Source organism: Amblyomma mixtum, chromosome 8 (genome assembly GCF_055824585.1).
Source record: "Amblyomma mixtum isolate Tamu chromosome 8, ASM5582458v1, whole genome shotgun sequence".
NCBI classification, from domain to species: Eukaryota; Metazoa; Arthropoda; class Arachnida; order Ixodida; family Ixodidae; genus Amblyomma; species Amblyomma mixtum.
Genome location: NC_143019.1, coordinates 148,106,863 through 148,126,623, shown reverse-complemented (window position 1 = coordinate 148,126,623; position 19,761 = coordinate 148,106,863). Strand labels below are relative to the sequence as shown.

The 19,761-nt window shown below is 45.1% G+C and overlaps 1 long non-coding RNA gene and 2 pseudogenes across 2 annotated transcripts; 2 read left to right on the top strand and 1 right to left on the bottom strand.

Moving 5' to 3' along the window:
- Window positions 1-236: 236 nt before the first annotated feature.
- LOC149334753 (uncharacterized) lies at window positions 237-10,447 on the top strand (annotated as a pseudogene). The gene is made up of 5 exons (XR_016284799.1): window positions 237-748; window positions 2,491-2,776; window positions 3,426-3,611; window positions 6,754-7,530; window positions 9,473-10,447. The product of XR_016284799.1 is annotated as an uncharacterized LOC149334753 (transcript).
- On the bottom strand, window positions 3,597-12,863 carry LOC149334752 (uncharacterized). Its single transcript, XR_016284800.1, has 2 exons — window positions 11,383-12,863; window positions 3,597-5,848 (listed from the first exon to the last, which is right to left on the bottom strand). It is a non-coding gene; the product is annotated as an uncharacterized LOC149334752 (long non-coding RNA).
- A 5,987-nt stretch (window positions 12,864-18,850) lies between these two features.
- On the top strand, window positions 18,851-19,649 carry LOC149334751 (uncharacterized; annotated as a pseudogene).
- Window positions 19,650-19,761: the final 112 nt, after the last annotated feature.

Below are 19,761 nucleotides of genomic sequence, written 5' to 3'. Positions count from 1 at the left end.
CGCAGGCTAGAATTCAAACATGATTAATGATTTGTAGTTATATTCTTTTGATTGGTTTTTTGTGTACTATAATTTAAGTTTGGAGAAAGTCACACGCATTGTCAGAGCGCTGTCGCAGGATACATACAAAAATAGCTTAAACAATGCAGTTTTTAACAATGATAGCGAAATATGCACACCTAACGTTAGTGTGCAGACTAGAAAATTGAAGAAAGTGGTGTGTTATGGGATGAACATGTGTCCTTTGCAGAATGGTGTGTCACAAAGTTTGGAGGTGCCACCTCCATCACCTCAACAAGAACAAAAAATCCTCCAAGTGAACAACAAACTGCAAGGCAATGATCGACATAAAGATAAAAAAAAGTCAACTATAAAACGCAGAAGAATGACGCATATCTGCGAAGAGACCCCCCGCTGTGTGCAGTGATCAAGTTGCACACTCTGCACAATCATGCAACAGCAAGTGCAGCTGCTCTTCGCCTTCTGCGATGCAGTGAAGGCACAAAACAACTTTTCCATCAGTACTTTGCCGATGGACTTACCCCGGCTGATGCGATACGCCTTCACGAAGCATCTCTGTGTGTTGAAGGTGACACTGGAAGCCTGCTGAAACTTGCCAGTGGTGCACTTAACCCAACCAAAAGGGCTGTTTACCATATGTACAAGAGTTGGCGACAGGAGCATTACGACACAGTTTCCGAACCACTGGGGTGGCTGCAGGAGAAGATTCCTGAGTATGCTGAACAAGGTAAGCAAAAACAGGACGAGGTCCTGATAATAGATACCTCAGTGTGAGTGATACAAACCATTGTACAACATGTTAAAGGAAACCCCCCCCCCCCCCTTTTTTTTTCTTTGAATGCCACTTGCCAGTGGGAATAAAATGCTGCTGCTTCGGGAAGTTTATTTCTGACCCTCCACAAGGGTTCCTTTCTGTATATCACCCTGTGGCTAACAAGCAGCCATGTCAGTATGAAGGCTAAACCGATTTTGTAAGAGTTTCCAGTCTAGTTGCTTTGCTCAGTGACCACACCACAGCAGGGAAGCATCCATGCACAATGCTGCTAAACTAGCAATACAGCAGGACCTCTTGTCTCTCGTCACTAAAAGCAGGCTGAGTTGTGATGTCCTCCAGCAGTCTCTTATTCTGTGCCACTTCAACACAAACTGGCGCAATCAGCACAAGTGCAGAGCTGAATTGAGAATCAATAATTATGGACACATTAGACCATATGAGACCAGGAGAGAATGTCGTCACTTTTGCCAAGTTGTGTTGTTGTAAGCAGACACATACTTAAAGCTAAATGCATTATTACTGCCCTGGAAGAAGTGAAACAAGTTCAAATATGTGTCTCATTAGCCTACTGAATGTACTGACGAGGGTGGACAATTAACAGCAACATTGTAGTAAGCATGATCGCTTTCTCGATTGTGACACATAGATACTGCATAGCAATACCCCAGCTGGGAATTAAAAGCACCTATTAATAAAGAAGAGAAAAATTTTCCAGCTCTCACCTTGTTTACACAAAGATGCCAAAAATGTTGCCTACCATAGTGCACCTTTAGCAATCTATTTAATGCCAAAAATTTATTCAGGCCTGTAATGTCAGGAGATAGCTTTCTTTAACACAACAAGTTAGTGACAAATATTTGTTCTGTGCACTACAAAAGCAATATGCCCTAAACTTTTTCAGCCAATTATTAGAAAACTACAATGTAGCACATCCACCTAGCAGGCAGTGAGCATAAATATGTGAACAAGCATATCTGGCTTGCATGGCTGAAGGCCCAACTGAAAACGAGTCCTTTCATAAAATGCTAGGATGACCTAATACAGCATGAAAATTTTGTCAGTGAAGTGGCCAGAAAGTTTTAATGCATGAGGAATGTTTTTGATGCCAAAAATGCAGTCTTGATTATAGGTGATACAGCCATCACCTGAACAGAGGCCACGGAAATGGTAACTTTAAAAAATATTTGCACTGGAAAGGAATATTGCATGGCCACCAAACTTAGAGAACATACAGTACAAGCATGTTTTTGGTAAAAAAAAAAAATTAGGAGTTAACAGTGGAGTATTTTTGGAGCACTTTGATAAAAACTTGCAACGGTGCTGATGACAATGTGTTGAGAGTTCTTTTAGTTTTATTTTGCACATTTAGCTGTCTTATTTTCTTGGTGAGATGAAAGTGGACAGCTAGTAGCGGTATAAAAAAGTTAGATTATTCAGGCACCTAACCCTCTGTTCTATAGAACAAAAAATCTCACCTGACAATACCCATCTCTTATTTTATTGTCCTTCCTACCACACAAAAATATTTTGTTTTCATTGAAAATATGCTCTTCGTCCACATAACAGTAATCCATTGATGCAGGAAAACTTCAATTTGCTCTCAGTGTCTCATAAAGGCGATAATTTGTTTTGCAACACAAACTATGCCTTCATGTTATGCCATACTAAACCATCAAAACCCGCTTTTTATGCAGAGGTTGATGTGAAGGTGCACTCAGAGGGAGGGGCAGGAAGCTGGGCAGTTCTCCTGGTAACTCCAATCACGAGGCGTGCCCAGCTGCTTGAATAATCCTCTGAAGTCATCTTCGTTGATTCCACGGCGTCATGTGACTCAACAAGCAGCAGCGTGACAGTTATGCTGACAGCGACATCAGCTGGTGCTGTACCCATAGCAGTCATTGTGCACAGACTACTCAGGGCTAATCAGCTGGCTTCGAGCTCCTGAAGCACAACTACCCCTTTTGCTTTGGAGGCTGCGAGGTGGGCACAGGAAAATTGCAAATCATACTTACTGCATGTTGTTTGAAAGAATGCCAGGTAACTGCAGATTACATGAGTTAGGCAACATTGGTTCAGAATATGGGTCTGCTCCAGCCTGTACTTTCTGCAAGCTCCAAGAGGCACTTCTTAACAATATCAGCATTGGCTACAAGCCACGCCTACAACTTTTAAGCTTCAACAGTTTCCTGCAAGAGGAGGTGTGACACTCTGCAAACCTCAAAATCTTGGACTTTTCACCTTGTTTGATAAAAAAAAAATCTGAATTAATGCAAGCCCATACCAATGCTGCCTAAACTCCTGCTTGCCCAACCTGTCAGGTCAGTAGCAGTCGATTTCATTTAAAATTTGAGCCACAAATGAACAAGCTGTAGAGCTGGAGTGTCTGACATGTGAACTACACTGTGTAAATGTCACCTCTACATTTAAATATCAAGCTGGATATAGATTATGCATGCACAGAGTTAGGACCCTTTCAGTAATGCCATCAAAACCGAAGTGAAAAATATCATCATAGCAACACAGGGTAATGTAGCAAGGTTATCAACTTATCCGGCACCCGCATACATCTGTCATGGGAATGACTTAGCTGTTGCACAGCTGTCAGTATGCGGCTATTTCTTGTCTGCAGGCACCAGAGACTTTCATGACTGACAACAGTGCTGCTGAGAAAGCAGCAATTCTTGACAACTGGCCAGAAGCCAGGCAGCTCCTATGCCACTTTCATGTGGCACAGGCTGAGTGGCGGTGGCTGACGCTTGCCAAGCACGGTGTCAGCCCAAGTGAAAGGAAGTCATTGATGGCCATTTTTCAAAAGGTATGGAATTTATTCATAATCATTAATCTAAAATTTGAATGCATACAGAAACAGCAGTGAGTGAATGATTCAGAAGAAAAAGTTTTACGGTTTTATGGGGGTTTAATGTCCCAAAGTGACTCAGACTATAAGGGATGCCACAGTGAAAGGCTCAGAAAATTTCGGCCACCTGGGGTTCTTTAACATGCACTAACATTGCACAGTACACAGGCCTCTCGAATTTCGCCTCCATCTAAATTCGGTCACCGCGGCCGGGATCGAACCCACATCTGATGGTTGGGTCAGCAGCCAAGCGCCGTAACCGGTGAGCCACAGCGGTGGCAAGGCCAGGTACTGTGCCACTGATACTACGTCACAGGACGATGTCTCACAAGTCGCATAGTGCATGCATGCTGTGCAGGCCTATGGTATTTGGTTGAAGAATGGGTGCTATAGCATGTCCAGTGCATGACGACACAGCCAATGCATTGACCACTTGTGTTTCAGTTTGTAGGCATCATACACACACTAAGTAATTGCAAAAAGTACAGCCAAACACAGCAGAGCTTTTGCCTCTCAATTCAGCATATGAAAGATGCAATAAAAAAATTGTGGGGCTACTTATGCAGCACAGTAGCGGCAGCATAAGTATCAGCGACAAGCAAGCATAACATTTGCAACTGTGGCGAGAGACAATAATACTGTTCAGATAAGGAGCTGTACTACATAACCTCATGATCGTAGACAGCGGTATACAGTCGAGCCCACTTATAATGACCTTGACGGTCATGTGGATTGGGTTCGTTAAATCCAAAGTTTGTAGTCAGTGGACTTGCCCCATTACAGCTCAAAAATACAGCCAGAGAAAAGTGAAAGTTATTTCTTTAAAAGGTCTGCTGTGCATGCCTGTTTCTTTGAAGCAGACCCTATCAAACCGCTTTCTAAGCTCTCCAGAACGGTCATGTGCTCGTGGCCAAGCCCTAAGCAGCAGACGAGCTGTTTCAATGACGTGGTAATACCGTTAGTAAATGAGGCTCTCACGGCAACTGGTGAAAGCCCTCGTCTTCAATCCTCAAAAACGTTGTCAGGGTGCAGCGACAAAGCTACTGCAGCGCATGAGCACTCATAATGTACAGTATACACGACCCTTCTGTAAAGCTCTCAAGTAACGCATAAAGCTCCAAATAAAGCTATAGCTTGCCGTGACTACTAGGGTCTTGAAGCAATCTTTCCACCAGAATACAGTCGAATAGGCCTATAAACTAGATGGGAAATAGCACCTTACCAAAAAACAATGGCTGCTACTTTCAATCATACGGCGCACACTGTTCGAGAGCTCTAAACAAGGGTGACACAAGCTATCTGCTGTCTACGAATTGCCTGGACGCGGCAGCCGCGCAGAGACAGCCGCGCAGTCACGAGGTATGCCTTGCAGGCATACCTCGTGACTGGTATTCAAGCTTCTCAAATCGCTGTTATTGACTAGGCACCGGCCATGTGCAGCAGTTTGCTTCCAACACTGCCCCTGTCTAAAGCTTACCATGCTTCTGTTTCCACTTTAAATGCTTTACCCAACAGGCGTGCACGCAAGCACTGACTGACCCTGTAGCCTGTTGGAGCACACCTGGCCGGTAGTTTAAGTTTCAAATCCACTTTTTTTATTTATTTATTTGGGGGGAGGAAGGGGGAGGGAGAGACAGCTACATTTTCTTTGGGAGATCACAGTAGCGGGGAGGCTGTGGGAGAGAGCTTACAGCGCCTCCTTGTTAGTTATAACAGAGTTATATAGCCAAGGTTGTTCGTTTTATCTAAGATGCAATGTCATAGCCCTAATAGATTTTTTGACGGTAGCTCTACCTCATTTGTAATAACTGTTAGTTATAACTGCAGTCGTTATAAGTGGGCTAGATTGTATTCATGATTTGTGAATTAATGGAAAACTTGAACAGATGGCTGGCATCAAATTATCCATAAAAACCAGCAAATCTGGAAAAGAGAGCCTTGAAATGATTCAGTAGGCCTGTTAGGGTTATGTCTCCAGGTGCTGCAAAATGGCACAGTAGCAGGTGGAACTGATTCTTCGTCCTTCTGGTGTCAGCTTTTTTTTACACAATCCCACTGATGCCAAGGAAAGTCCTGAACATGCACTTGACTTTACACCTGTCTCACCATTCACGGCAAGTATGGACTCTGCCCAGAGAAGATGGCTGCTTTCTCTCAGGGTCCTAAGTGTAACACCAAGTAGCCCCAGCAGTGACCTGGAACAAAAAGTTTGTACATTTATGACAACCCTATGTGGCTCCATGCAGATGTCAATGCACTCCCTCCCAGTTCTGAAGAGTGGCCAGAATCTGGATCACAAATATGGCAATAAAATGACCCATAACAAGAGTTAAAATCTGCTGCCGTGCTTGTAACCAATTCAAGAAGTTGAATTTTGGTAACAGCGTTTCTAGAGGTCTTGCAATCCTGCATGAATGCTTGCTCAATCATTGCCAAGGCCTTCATGAAACTTTTCCTAATGTGTGCCCAAAATTAACGCACCTGCTCGTTCTTCCTGGGATCTGTAGGCCAAATTGACAAACTCAACGTACGTTTGAATAATTGTAGCAATTTTGTTCTTGTTCATAATTGAGTGAAGTTTTTACTATCCCGTTGAAGCTATACTAGTGTTTCCTCCTGCTGCTGGACTGCAATACAGCAACCGCTCTTGAGATGGCAGCACCAGTGATGAAAATTTTGGACAGTGACTAATAATAAAGCTAAGCTCTTAGACTGCATGTAAATGTTTGGAATGCACTTATAACTTGGTTCATAACTGAAATATGAAGTTTTTTATGTACTACGCTAGTGTTTAAGTGCTTCGGTTTGGTTTGGTTTATGGGGTTTTAACGTCCCAAAGCGACTAAGGCTATGAGGGACGCCGTAGTGGAGGGCTCCGGAAATTTCGACCACTTGGGGTGCTTTAACGTGCACTGACATCGCACAGCACACGGGCCTCTAGAATTTCTCCTCCAAAGAAATTCTAGCCGCCGCGGCCGGGATCGAACCCGCGTCTTTTGGGTCAGCAGCCGAGCACCATAACCACTGAGCCACCGCGGCGGCTGTTTAAGTGCTTCTGATCGGCGCTATTCCTTTTTTTCTTTTTCTGGCAACCCTGCAGATCATGCACGCTGATAGTAGAGAGGCACTAGAGGCCACCAAGCAATACCTTCGCTCCCAAAAGCACGAGGGCTTCATCACCCTCACTGAAGCGCTACTGGAGAAGGAAGAAGAATGGGTGCTGCTCTTCTGTCAGCACAGACACGAGGCCACAACACCAACAACTATTCAGAGGCCTCGATTAGGGTCCTGAAAGACATAATCCTGCATAGAACTAAAGCATTTAATGTTGTGGCCCTAGCCGAGTTCCTCTCAGTTGTGTGGGAAAGGTATTTCTTGCACAGAATACTTGACCATGCCCACTCACTGGGCACATGCTGCAATATGAGAGGCTTCTGAAGAAACTGCCAGAAGGTACCGAAAACAACATCAGGTGTGACGGAGATGGGCATTATGTCGCCCCAAGTGGCAGTCCAGAGAGCAAGTTTTACACGGTGTACTCTGACATCGGCCTGTGCACCTGCAGCTCTGGACAGCAGGGTGCATTGTGTAAACACCAGGCACTCGTGCACAAAGTGTTTGGTGGGATCTTCCCAAATGCACCTCTGCTGACTAGAGAAGGTCGCTACAACCTTGGAAAGCTTGCGCTCGGAGACAACTGCCCCGGCATAGATTTCTTCGAAGGCCTCCATGAGAAGACACAAGCGCTGCAAAATGCTGTGTGCGGCGAGGCTCCCACCGATGTTCTTGGAACACTCCCTCCACCTCAACAGCTGCAACTACCCAGTACAGCCCTCCAGAAAGTAGGGAAACCTCCAGTGCTCAACCACTGAACCAGGTTTGCTATGGCGCTATACATTTGCAAGACAAATTACGGCAACTCTATGTTAGCTGGAGTCATTATAAACCATAGTCATTGATGACAAGTGACTACCGCATTTTCTGGTGTATAAGACGCACCCGCCATATATGCAAGCTGTCATTGAAAAAGTTCGTATATAAGACTCACCAGTGTATAAGGCGCACCCCAGTTTACCCAGTTAGGCTAGTGAGGCTTAATTAAACCCGCTTGCGTGACCATCGCGATATGCACCGTACCTGTGAGAAATTCTTAACCAACGCTAAGTGATTGAAAAAGGCAACACTCACGTCATACCCGCCCATGTTTTAGCAAAAAAGAAAGAAAAAACGAATGAACTCCCCATGAGTACATCTTGTCTTGGCTTGTCTTGACAATGGCGAGAAGTGCGATTGTCGCCATCTTTTGGCATTTCTCATTACTTTTGCTTGGGGCCTCCGAAACAGCCGCACGTTTGTGCTCCCGAAGACGTCATCCCTGCCGTTTCATGATAAAGTTCACCTAAAAAAAAGTTCCGCAAGGCGGTTCCGGTATTTAAGCATTAACCGTGTTACAACCGCGTTACCGGTAGTGATATTTTTTCGGTGAAAAAAGCTTGAGCATGAACCCGAGTAATCTCTGAACTCGGAAGAAAAAAAACGAAAAATTCGCATATAAGACGCACCCTTGTATAGGACGCACCAGCAAGATTTTTGAAAAAAAAGCCGCATCTTATATACCGGAAAATACGGTACATTTTTTGTGGTGGAGAATTTAAAATTCTGTGAAATCATAAAGAAAAATGTGCAAATTTTGCAGGAAACATAACACACAAAATAAATACACGTTTATTTCTAAAAAACCCTTGTACTTCAAATGTACCTTCAGTAAAATAGCATGTGCTGGTTGTAGTTCACCATCAGGTAATACTTGGTATTCCCTCCACCTGAAGAATGGTGCTTGTTTGACACAATGTCTCCCAGTGACTGATTTATCTCTCTAAGTCTGCCATGGTGCACAATCCTACACATGCTGTTGTGACCATGCATGCAAGCCAGGCACAGCCGTGCATTAGTCTGGCCTCGGACTTCCCTCACTCATCAATGTAAAGCCTGGTACCATAGAAGATAAAAACCCAAGAATGGATGTTGAGCATTGTTCGAAACTAGAAACTTTTTGTCACTACCATTAATGCTTCTTTCGAAAGATGACAGTATCATGACTTTTCCTATACAGGACTGTGAACACGTTGCCACTACAGCCGCCAAGCTCGACACGTTCACTTGCTTATGTATATGCAGAGGTCTAGCATGTCACAGCATCACCAAAACTGTGCAACAATAGGCTGGCTTTCATGGGAATTAAAAAAAAACAATCACATTTTTATCATTCTCTCGCTCCGATTGGTGTCTGCAATAACAAAAAACTAAATTGTGGTTACTAACAAGAATTCTGCAGAAATTCTTAATTATGAAATTTTCCCCCCAAAGCAAGCGGACCTAACAACAGTTCATGCATATTTTAGACCATGGAGGAAGTAAATTTAAATTTAGTGGAGAGGCCCAGATGCCACTGTTTGTGAAGCCACCCCATGCACCATCTGCATGGCTCATCATCCTCCTCTGTTGCCCACAGCAGCAACAGCCTACACACGTCAAATGGCACGCTGCCTCTTAGCAACCATGATTCTGTTGCTACTGGCACCATAAAGAAGGTTTATGAATAATATGTTACTTCTACCACATATGCATCACAAAACTTCGCTCATTTTTCGATGGAAGAAAGCTTAACAAACTGTGTCATGCCAGTATCTTTGACAAGTATCAGAATCACACAGCTCAGCTTCCTCTTTGCATGCAACAGGTTATAACAATCAGCCCATGGGTAGGCAAACAGCAGCCTTTAAGCAAAAAACTGTTAGTTTATTTTGTGTGTGTTTCAGGAACTGGAGGAAGACCCTTTTGAAGCCCTCATAGACGCCTTTCGGCACCTAAAGGCTGAAGTTAACAACAACCAGACATGCATGAAGCACACAGCCAGACTTGCGAAAAAACTGAAAAGCCTTCCAAACAAGCAGAGCTTTGTCACAGCACTAATAAACATGTCAGCTGCAGTCTGCAGGGTTTCAAGGTGCCGAGGCAAGATAAGTGTGCAGCCAACAAGCATCGCAAGGAGACGACCTGGCCTGCACAAAGGCTCGAAACGTGTCCCACCAGGCAGGCCATCAAAGAAGGCCAAGCGCAGTTATTCGCTGTGTCGCAGTGTGGCAGACAATGTCCCAGCTGCAAAGTGACTGTCAACTGCTACGTCAGTCTGAGTGTGCCTGTGCGTGTGTCACATATATTAGGAAATTGGAAATAGAACTATGAACTAAAATCTGGAAAAAAAGAACGGGATGACGATAAGCATGACGTGTATTAATCCCAGAATAAAGAAAATGAAGAAGAAGTATTCGGTGAGGTGGGAAGAGTTGATTGGTGGAGAAGATTTGATTTGATTTGATTTATTGGGGTTTAACGTCCCAAAGCGACTCAAGCCACGCCGTAGTGAAGGGCTGCGGAAATTTCGACCACCTGGGGTTCTTTAACGTGCACTGACATCGCACAGCACACGGGCCTCTAGAATTTTGCCTCCATCGAGATTCGACCGCCGCAGCCGTGATCGAAACCGCGTCTTTCGGGTCAGCAGCCGAGCGCCATAACCACTGAGACACCGCGGCGGGTATTGGTGGAGAAGAGAAGACGATGACGACGAAGGCAAGGATGACGTGTACCAACGACGAGGCTATAAAAGCGCGAGGGATAACGTGGCACGGGAGGGAAGAACAGAGAAGTGGAGGCTCCGGCGGGTCAGGAACACCTTAGCTGGAAGAGAGCAACACCGGCTACTGCTCCGGTGATCTCGACTTCTATGGCATCGCACCTGCCATTCCTAAGCTCGTTCCGGGGGTCAACGGCTGATGGAACCACTTGCCTCCAGCACTGTTGCCACCCATCCGGGTGGTGCCCTCCATGCGAACATCGCCAGCAACGCCTCCACGAGCACTTGGACTCGTACGACGACGCCAACGCCGCCACCAGCGACGCCAGCCTGAGCACTTCGAACGCCGCCTCGACTCCAGCTATCTAGATGCCACTTATTGGACCCATGCAATGCATCAGCAGCACCGAACCGTGAGCACATACGCCAAACACTGGCTGTTCCAGGGTCATGTGTAGTGGTAGTCTTTATGTTTTGTGTTAGCTTTGTTAGTTAGTTTTGTGTGCTAGGGTTTGTGTCGCGTAGAGTGGATTAAATGTGCGTCTGTGTAGGTACACTGTCGCCTAGTCCATTCTTTCGGCCCGAGCGTTCTCGGGGAGATCCGTGATAGTGTGCCCATGGCAGAATCGTGTATACTGAAACTATACGACACAATATATATACGAGCGGGAAACAACAAAAACAACCTGCAGTGCGAGCTATATCTGGATCACGGATTAATCAAACCATCAAGCACATCCGCAGTAGCAAGCAACAGCGCCCTTCCGTACGCTTGTGCCCAGAGTCGAAGGTACTGGTACGCCCCACTGTGAACGAAGCTCCCAACATCCAACCTTTAAATTAGCTTATTTAAGGCCAGTGCTTCCACTCCTTCGTCTCCATCCTATCCGCGACTAAACGACTGCCACAGCTAGTGCTTCAACATCGTATTTGTGGCGTGCAAGTTCTGACTGTCGCACTTAGTTGGCACCCATTGTTGAAGAGGCACCGTATATTTTAAGTGTTTAACATCATAAGGGACGCTGCCCAGTTTGCAGGAAATTTAATGCTTTAGATTTTCACACGGCTGTGTTGGGTTTTCTGACAGGTTACCTTTTCGCTGGTTGGTTATCGCCGCAGCCTTGTCGCCAGACGCGTACACTTGAGTTGGACATGAACTGTGCTTCGAGGAACCTGTCGTGGCGTCCCGGCGATGACGCTCACATGCCGTTCGAAGCGAAAAACTACGCTTCGTTCAGGGCATCTCTTGTGGCGGAGCTCTTCGCTGCATGGAGGATGGAGTCCGCTGTGTGGGGCACATCGAGCCTACGTAGCTCGACTCGCTGATCGCAGTCGCCGAGGGTCAAACCGTGGTAAGCGTAAGTGCTTCATTAACTTCCATAGTATAACTTTGAAACAATAAAGAAGGAAATAAATTAATTTTGCAGCAACTTAAACCGACACTGCAGAGGCTGCAGAGCGCCAATACGATTATACGATCGGATCGGATTGGATTGAATACAACGTCTGACTTGATGGCAATCACAATGTTGCTGCCGCGCCAATTTCGTGATCGATGGAAAACTGGCACTAATCGTAACCTATTTGTTCTACAATTTTGCGAACTATTTTATTTTATACTTATTTTACAAGATGCACTACTTTGCGTGCATTTTTATAAAAAAATTGTTCCAAAACTGCTTATGTTATTACTCCGCCAAATTGGGCAGACCTTGCTTTGTTGGTTGGCCTGTTGGTCGAAGATGGCTGCCTCCAGGGTGGAAGATGCATTTCTTAAAAATTTTTATGCGCATTGCTCAATGGCACATTGCTTGGCTGCATCTTCGCAGTCTCTCAGCAGCGATTTCTAGCAGTTCCCTTTGTAATATGACGAGGCGTTTCTTCTTAATGTGTGAAGTCAGCCCCCGCAAATGCTTTCGTTCTACAGGCGCTTCATCGCATAGATTTTGTGTATTTCTGGAGGCATTGCGATTTCAGCCAACGTTTTTGGATCTAAAAACGTTGATTTCAGCGATACAGTCCGCCGCTGCTGGTCTGTCATTGCTTTATTTTTTACCCTCCAGTAGCAGACCTGTTGTGTGCTCTACTTCTGGTATTTGGTGACTTCTCATCACGACCTACTCTTCTCTGTATCCCTCATTAGATATCCACCGCAAAACACTACCGTCGTGATGTGGTGGCACGTAGTGGAAGCTGTGACGCCAAATAAGGTTTAGTGGACCATTGTCGAGGTGGATTAAATTTTGGTGTTGTTACATTGTCAGGACATGCTCAAGTGCCTAGCACGTGCATTGTGGTGAGATATTGGTACCGACTTCAAATTGGAGAACCGCAAAATGCTTTGGTCACCTTGTGCTGAAGAACGTGCTGTTTGGCTGGGTCGGATTTTTGCTGTGCTGTGGGCACGCAGTATGCAATACAAACCTCTTCTGGTTGTTTATCGCCAATTTATAAGCGTGTATGCTTTGACATCTTTGCCACTCAGTAAACAAGTTGAAATGAGTTACCTGTCTGTGTTGCATACGTGCCTTCCCACTGTAGTTTTTCCTAACACTGGCACACTATGCATTCGACCAAATAAATGTTAGTGTACTAACCTCAAGAATGCGCACTTCACGAGAATCAAGTGTGTGTTAACTAAACACACACTTGATTCTCGTGAAGTGCACATTCTTCGTGAACAGTATTATTATTTCGTGACTAAACTATGAACACTACAGATAGCAAAAACTTTCCTTGTTAAAGGGCATATGGGGTACTCATGCAAGCTGTCATACTAAAAGCTGTGGCTATCCCATCTTTCAGCACAAGTTATAGGAAACACACAAAACTGCAATATTTCAGCATTGCGAGCTCAAAATAAAATTTTGGCTCATAACAGCTCATGACAAATGCAATAACAGGAGGACTGACATGTCCAGATGTGAGTTGCAGGTAGTGTAAGGTCTGCTGAGGGGTGTGTTCAGAGTTCACTTTGAAGCTAAGTAGTTGCATTATATTTCAATTCCTAACAGGCAACCTGTGATGAAGCCTACTGCGTTGATTGCAGTGCCGCAGCACAGCCTAGCGAGAGGGGCAAGCATTTTGTAGGTGCACCTGTGGTGCTTTTCCATGCCACCTGCTCGCTTTTATAGGCATGAGCATGTGTGCTCTGTTGAAGCCACATGTAATGTATGCCAGCTGACTGCGCTAAGATGAGAGCATCTAGGCAAGGGATGTTTTCAGCCAAACATACATATCTAATCATTCATAATGTGGTTGCTGCCAAAGCAGCTGACAGCAGCAGGCTTTAGATGCACATTTAAACAATCTTCCTTTTTCATGAGATGTGTCACCTTACAGGGAGGGCGTGAAAACTCGTTGCCACCCATAAAAATTTGTTGAAAACAAATGCACGTTGGTGACACAGGCGCGGTCTGATTCCACAAGGTGCCAACTATGCCTGCAAAGTGGCAAGAACCACTATCTGTTGCCTGCGCTTGTCTTTAACATGAACTGCACTAGCACCGCTGAAGGTTTGTTTCCAACCTGTGAAGCAGCTCAAGGAGGCGAGATGCACGTGCACAGAGCAGCCATGTGAAACAGATGGATTGCAGTGCTGCCTGGGCACTGGGCCCATGAACGCAACGATGACAAGTGTTAAATCCTGAATGCACCCATTTCACCGAAGCGGTGGCCTTGTGGTAAAGCATCCGCATCACATTCGGGAGTTGCGGGGTTCCATTCCCAGTGCCGCCGGGTTCCCACCGGTTTCTTTGATGGGTACAAGATTTCCCCTGGCCTGATGCTCAGCGCATGTGGGCTGAGATGCGTGGTAAAAGGGTCTAGGCCACAGCTGCCTTGACGGATCAGAGATATGTTCCCCCTTCAAGCAACCCTAAATCCGCCTCGTGTGGTAGAAGCCCGACTTGTGGCCCTTTTCTCATGAATGTGACAAGTTCTCTGCCTTTGACAAAGTTTGCTTTGTACCTGTCTTCAAGCCCACAGTGACGGGATCTGAAGGCGCAGGCTCCTTTCCCAAGCAATGCAACCCTAGGAAGCCGAGCACCAGGCCGGGGCATGACTTGCACCCATTTTGAGAAAACTGGTGGGTACCCAGCCGGCAGCAGGGGTTGAACCTACCACCTCCCAAAGCCGAGGCGGGTGCTCTGCCACGAGGCCACGGCCGCATCAACCACAAAATAATGCTAGCTAAGCTCAAGCACTGGGGTTTCTGCGGGCAGTTTCTTGGCATAATTCAGTCTTACTTGAGTTCTCGATTGCAACAAGTAAAAATAAACAATGACTTATCTGATATTAGGCACATCGTTTCAGATGTACTGCAAGGTAGTATCTTGGGGCCATTGCTGTTTATTCTCTATGTTAACGACATTGTCTGTATTAGTAGACTTCCAATTTTGGTCATTTATGCTGACGACACCACTTTAGAGCTGCACAGTTGCCATATCTCGAAAAACAAGGCACAAAATGTTTGCAGTTGCTCCTAGAATGGTCGAAAATAATTTATTAAATATAAACACTGCCAAAACAAAGGCTGTGCTTTTCAGGCCTTGTAATAAGTTGACAAATATGCCACCACTCTATTTAAGGATCGGTTAGTCACTTTATAGAAACAGTCCCTGCGGTAAAAAGCTTTGGTGCTATTTTTAATGAAAACTTGAACTGGAATGATCACATTGATGTGGTGGTGAACAAGCTTTCAAATGTTGTCGGTATTTTGTGTCGACTGAAATCTTTCATGCCGAAGATTAAGAAAATGTTGTACAGTGCGTTGTTTTCTTCTGTTGTAAATTATTGCTTTTTGGTATGGGGTGCCACGTCTTTTACGAATATTAACCGCTTGTATCTCCTTCAAAAGAAAGCTTTTCGAAATGTAATGAATGCTCCTCGGCTAGAACACTCCGAACCGATTTTCAATGAACTTAGACTTATACGTTTGCCACAGCTGTTTGAAACTTTACTTCTACGGCAGTATAAAGCCCGTGTTGATAAAACTAATTGTCCAACGCTAAAGCTGTCAGCCTTGCAATGCGGAGAACAAAAATACCCTACGTGAGCGACATTAAAATGGTATGTACCAAGGATACCAACAAATTATGGTTGTCAAATGTTGAGCTGCACTCTCCCATGGCATTTAAGTAAGGAGTCCAAAATGATTAACACCTAATACCAGATTTGTTATTTCTGTTTCTTTTGTTTTCCAAAAGTGCCATGTTATGTACGACTGCAATGCCTCTGTAGGGTGTGTCAGCCTCATCAAGCTTTTCCATTGGCTTTTTGTCGGCACACCCAACATCGTCATGATGTTAAATAAAATAATTCTGATTTCAAGTGTTTGTCAATGCAACTTTCAAGTCACCTCCAAAAGTAAATTATTGAGGTCGCTTAATTATTTTCATAAAGCAGTTAAAAGTATAAGAATAATTGCAGTATAGGTATTTGGAAGAAATTCCTCACCAATATTAATTACAATGATTTTTATGCATCAACGCAGCATCATGAAGAGTGCTTCACTATTTCAAGCTTTGTGCTCAGCGTTAGTATGCAATGACACACTACTTCATAGTGGTGCAAGTAGCTTCTTTATACAGTCATTGCTATATGGACATCAAATGCTCTCCTCGCTACTTTTGCTCTTCTGTTTTCACCTTCTCTGTCATTGGTCTCCTTGCCATGTCCGCTTCATTTAACTAATTGAATGAAACCTTAAACGTGAATGGGCCTGTGTGGTAATGCAGCGGCAAAACCATTCTGTTGCACGAACCAGGATATAGGTTTGATTCCTGGTCTCACGTACATATTTGCATACATTTTTGCCCCCATCCTTTTTTGATAGCTTAAGATAGCACATATAGCAATTGCTGCTGCAGGCATACAATCCCGGCCGCGGCGGCTGAATTTCTTTGGAGGAGAAATTCGAGGCCCGTGTACTGTGCAATGTCAGTGCACGTTAAAGACCCCCGGTGGTCGAAATTTCCGGAGCCCTCCACTACGGCGTCTCTCATAGCCTTAGTCGCTTTGGGACGTTAAACCCCATAAACCAACCAACCATACATATTTTCCTACACTTTAACAACAACAGACTTGACTCCATTTTAGGGTGTTACATTAGGGACTGGAATTGACAAGATATAGGACATTGCGGCAGGCACAAAAGTGTGATGGGCAGAATATGGCGGCAATATGGTATGGCTATGATAGTGGTACAGATTTCTCTTGCAGACTAAGTATGAAAATCCCAGTCTGCACATAATTTTAAAGCACACCGAACAACTCCAGGTGAGAACATTGAGAGCAGCATAAACTGCATTGACTCTCTAAGCTTGCTGAAAGCACTCCACTCCAAAAAATTCAGTAAAACTGTTATTAGAAGATACCAAGCACCATACAGCAACAGCCACAACACATGGAAAACAATAAAATTATGCTGGGTCCCGAGCCAAGTCAGCATATGCAGTAGCAAAAGAGCTGAAGGGAGTGCTGCATGAGCATATGACGAGAAACTAGAAAAAGTAAATATTCCGCATAGATTGCTTGAAGCTGGTGGATAGTAAGCTACAAAAGAAATAGCGGACCACTTCAGATAATGCAATCAACAATAAGGTACACCTGGTAAAGCAGAATCTCAGGCCAATCAAAGTCACGTCGAAACCAAAGAATGCTTTATTGAACTTATGCCACCTCACATCAGACGTATGCGCCTTACACATAACTTCAGGCCACCGTGGTGGCTCAGTGGCTATGGTGCTCGGCTGGTGACCCGAAAGACGCAGTTTCCATACTGGTCGCAGCGGTCGCATTTCGATGGAGGCTAAATTCTAGAGGCCCATGTACTGTGCTATGTCAGTGCACGGTAAAGAACCCCAGGTGGTCGAAATTATTCCCGAGACCTCCACTACGGCGTCCCTCAAAGCGTGAGTCGCTTTGGGATGTTAAACCCCACGAACCACAACCCACATAACTTCATGCTAATAAAACAAGGAAAACCTGTTTGTGAATTAAATGCAAAATTGGTTACGGTAAGACATTTTTTTATGCAGAAAGCCCAAAGAAGTAAAAAAAAAAGCATTTTACAATTTCTACATAAAAAAATCTGTTTGAATCTTAATTTACTGTTAGCAAAGATTGCCACAGCAGATTTACAGTGAGTAAAGTTCCTAAAAGAAGGAAATATCATAAACAAACTGCAGCACATTAAAAGCTAATGGTCTCTGACCGCAGCAACCACTTTTCAACCCTGTGCTTGGCACATGGATAGCCTTAGTTTCTAATGCTCCATAAATCCAAAAACACACATGCTTAACACGAATCCAAGGTGCTGCGCTGCACCATGCCTCATTGCCTGCTCTGCACTGGCATATGTTTCACCCCATAATTTCAATATATGCCAGTCAGGCTCTGCATACATTTAGAGTGTATGTGTCTGTTAAGACATTTTTAATTAAAAAAACACATACTGTGTGTGTGTGTGTGTGTGTGTGTGTGTGTGTACGTGAATAAACAGCTCTTGTCAGAGCTGCCTGTCGATGAGAGGGCACCGGGGTGAAAGCAGTTCGCTTCTGAACTGCGCGCTGAATATTAGGGAAGTTCTTCTTGCAGTTTTTTCAGTACACCGACAATGGTGCTGCAGAGTTTCGTTGCCATACGTTGCAGATGTATGCGGTATTATTTGGTGGGTTTACAAGACTGTTAGGGAGTCACCACGAGCGTGTAGTATGCTTTTCAATAGAGAGTCTGCTATCATCTGTGTATGCAGGCTTCATGAGGTGGAAAACTGAGTGTAGTACTCCCAGAACAGTGCCTTCACTTCACTGCTGTGTGCAACTGGGGCATCAGCACTTTAAACTGGGCAATTGTGCTCGTGCTCGGTGCCTCAGCTCTTGACAGCATAAAGAGAATGAGGCTAAGCAAACGAAAGTGTCATTCTTTTTTGGTGCTTTTGTTCATCTTCTTGGCCTCAACTTGCACTTACGGCGTCTCTCATAGCCTTAGTCGCTTTGGGACGTTAAACCCCATCAACAAACAAACAAACTTAGCGTTGCGTCAGCTCGCCACCTTGTTCGAGTCAGCAAGGTGACATCGCTTTCACGGCACAGCAACCTGCCAGAGAGAAGCAAAACAAAAATTCAAGATCTCACTTACATTTTGTACCACCTCTATAAGAAAACTGTAGCTGTGCTCACCGTTGACGCCGGTTTTGTGGCCGCGATACTCGGCCGAAGAAATCTCGAGCCTTCGGGCACTCCGGACGTGCGCGCCGGGTTTCGACAAGCGCGCCCAGCCAAGGAGCGCCGGCGGCTGGCGTAGAGAAGGCGCTACGCACGCAGGCGATTTATATAGTGCATTGCTCGGAGTTAGCGTTCATGAAGAAAAATATTTTAATAGCGAAGCGTTTTAGTTTATACACTACACTACATACTCGAAGAAACATAAGCGTTTTGTTTTCTTACTATTTTTGTTTAGAGTGACGTAACCGGAACTTCCGCTGCTGCACTTTCGGGCGAACGGAAAGACGCGTCCCCGGTCTGTAATCTTTAGGTCCGTTCGATTCACCGTGCACGCTCTACACTAGTTCATGCAGTGCACAGCAAGTGCCGTGCAAGTGCAACACTCATGCAGCGCCAGTTGAGACGTGCAGACGTAGCGCGACACTAGCGCCAAATAGGAACGAATGCTAAAGTGCAGAAATCGTGCAAGCCTTCTGCTTCGTTTGCGACGCGCGCGCGTGGTTGTCACGTCTCCTTTCTCTGAGTTTCCAAGGAAAAGAAAATGGACCGCAACCTGCTGCCAACGATCATACAAACAGCTATGGAGCTTGTAGACTCTGACAGCAGTGACGAAGAGGATTTTGAAGAACTTATTGCAGTGACAGCGACGAAGCTGGCAAGATTGAAGAGGAACCGCATGCCTCGTTACTGCGCTATTATGACTTTGAGTTCAAGCGTTTGTTTCGCCTGTCTCGGGGCACATTTGAAACGGTTGTCAGTTCTTTTAAAGCGCCGAAGTTTTTTCCACACCCTACCGGAGGTCGTCCTCAAGTGAGTGCCGAAAAGACTTGTCTCATTGCTCTAGGCTACCTCGGGCACCAGAATGCCATGTATTCGCTGGCTGACCGATTTGATGTGTCAGTATCTTCTGTGAGTGCTTGCGTTGATAGAGTGCTGAACTTTATGAACAGTATTAGTGCATCCGTGATCGCCTGGCCTGACCAGCGTCAGCAGGAGCGCATCAAGGCTGCCTTCTTGGCGAAAACCGGCGGCAAGGGACCACGCAACGCTATCGGCTGCGTGGACGGCTGCCACGTCGAGATCAACAAGCCCGCTGAGTCGCCGCAATCCTACTACAACCGCAAAAAGTGAAGAAGGGTTGAAATGCGGGCCAGTTGGTACATTGTAAACGGAGAAAAAACCAGTCACACAAGACGACGGACAAGAAGAGTGTACACACCACACTGTGGTGTGTACACTCTTC